The 1,807-nt window shown below is 50.6% G+C and overlaps 1 protein-coding gene across 10 annotated transcripts in view; it reads right to left on the minus strand.

The window, feature by feature from the left end:
• The window catches only part of Tln2 (talin 2), a 433,269-nt gene that overhangs the window by 198,038 nt on the left and 233,424 nt on the right, over positions 1-1,807 (minus strand). The window contains exons 1-2 of one of the 10 annotated variants that reach the window (XM_023712442.1): positions 1,241-1,245; positions 110-111 (exon numbers count right to left, since the gene is read on the minus strand). The exons of the other annotated variants lie outside the window; for them this stretch is intronic. The gene's annotated coding sequence lies outside the window, so the exon portion shown is untranslated. Of the gene's footprint in view, positions 1-109; positions 112-1,240; positions 1,246-1,807 lie in introns of those variants that run through there. 10 annotated transcript variants of the gene reach the window in all.

The raw sequence follows: 1,807 nt of genomic DNA on the forward strand, positions 1-1,807 counted from the left end.
CACGTGGAAAGTTAATCCCCAGTGCAACAGCAGTGAGAGGTAGGACCTTCGCAGTCGATTAGGTCATGAGAACAAAACCCCTCATGAATGGGTTAATGACCTTTTGGACGGCTCAAGAAGACAAATTTCTGCTTAAGGCAAGCACAGGGACCCAGATTTGATCTGATACTGTATGCCACTGGCACCGGCCCAGGGGTCCCTGCCCCTGGGCGTGCTGAGCCAGTGGCCAAGTCTGGGTAGAGGGTGGCACACCCCTGTAATCCCAGAGCTGGGGAGGCTGAAAACAGGAGGATCACTACAGCTGCACAGTGAAACCCTATACCAAATACATAAAATTAAAAAGAAAAAAGCCTAATTTGTCCTTCCATTCCTTCTGCCACTGAGGACACACCACTCACTGTTCCTGGAGGTTGGGCAACAGGCACTATCTTAAAAGAAGAGATCCGCCTCACCGCACCTCCAGCTTACTGGCCTTAGACTTCCCAGCCTCTGGAACTGTGAGAAACAGTGTTTCATTCTTTGTAAGTTAAGGGCCAGGGATTTAGCTCAGCAGCACAAGTGCTTACTTAGCAAGCATAAGGTCCTGAGTTGGAGTCCTTGTAGTAAAAAAAAGATAAACTGTAGATGTGTGCGTGGGGAGGAGACTGAGGCAGGAGGATCACTCTGAGTTCGAGACCAGACTGGGCTTGTACCAGGTGAGCTCCAGGCCAGCCTGAGCTGCACAGTGAGAGCCTGTTGCCAAAAAATAATAAACAAATAGTTCCTGGTATTTTATTATAACAGCACTAACAGAAAAACACTCTTTCAAAAGTCACACAACGGGGCTAGGGAAATGGCTCAGTGGAATAAGCGCTTCCCTGGCAAGCGCAAGGGCCTGAGTTCAATCCCTGGTTCCGCCGCAAAAAAAAAAAAAAGGTCACACGTTGACCCCCGTTATTTGCTTTTGAGTGTTCCTAGGAATGTGCTGGTAACTCTAGGTCTCTCCTCAATATTGCACAGCCATGAAGGGCTTGATCTCCTTTACTATTTCAGTCTCCACTCTTTCAAGGTTCGTTTCCATGTAAAAACAAAACAAAGCAACAACAGCAAAAATGCTGAATCGCTCCTATGCTTCAAAAACATTTTATTTATCCCCAGACTGTGCAGGTCGAGTAAGCCACATTCCTATTCATCGTGATACCGAGGATAGAACCAGAGGTCTTCTCCTACTAGCTACATACTTTCTGCTTCTTTTTTAGACTTTGAAACAGGAAGATGGGCCTTCACTAAGTTGCCCAGGCTGGCCTCCAACTTGCGATCCTCCTGCCTCTGCCTCGGGAGCAGGCAAGCGCCACCATGTCTGGGAGCACTATGTTTTCCAGTCACCAAAGGTCTAGCCCTGATTAGCGAGCATTACCACCAGTGCCACAGCAGGACACTGCCACTCAAGCCACGGGAAAGGGCAGAGCTCAGGGTGCTGCCTGCCACGTTCTTAAACCCAGAGAGTGAGCTCAAGGAGTGCTGAGCAGAAGCAGTGCTTTGCATCGCTATGTCCCTGCAGCCTACCTTGCCTGAGAACGGTGACAGGAGCAGCTCCCCGGTTCCCTTCCCAGGCCTCTGCTGTCACCAAGAAGGCAAGCAGCCTCCGCTACTTCTGGGAGGACTTGGGATATCTACCAAAGCTGGACAAGAGGAACCCACGCTGCCAGAGAGGGCTGTGGCCAGGATGGGGAAAGAGGAGGCGAAAGGCAAAAGAGGCTGGGATGAAGGAGGAAGAGGACCCGCAGGCCTCACAGGAAAGTGCACGGCAGCCAAGTCTGCGGCCCTG

This window comes from Octodon degus, unplaced genomic scaffold, assembly GCF_000260255.1.
Source record: "Octodon degus isolate 3935 unplaced genomic scaffold, OctDeg1.0 scaffold00026, whole genome shotgun sequence".
Lineage (NCBI taxonomy): Eukaryota > Metazoa > Chordata > Mammalia > Rodentia > Octodontidae > Octodon > Octodon degus.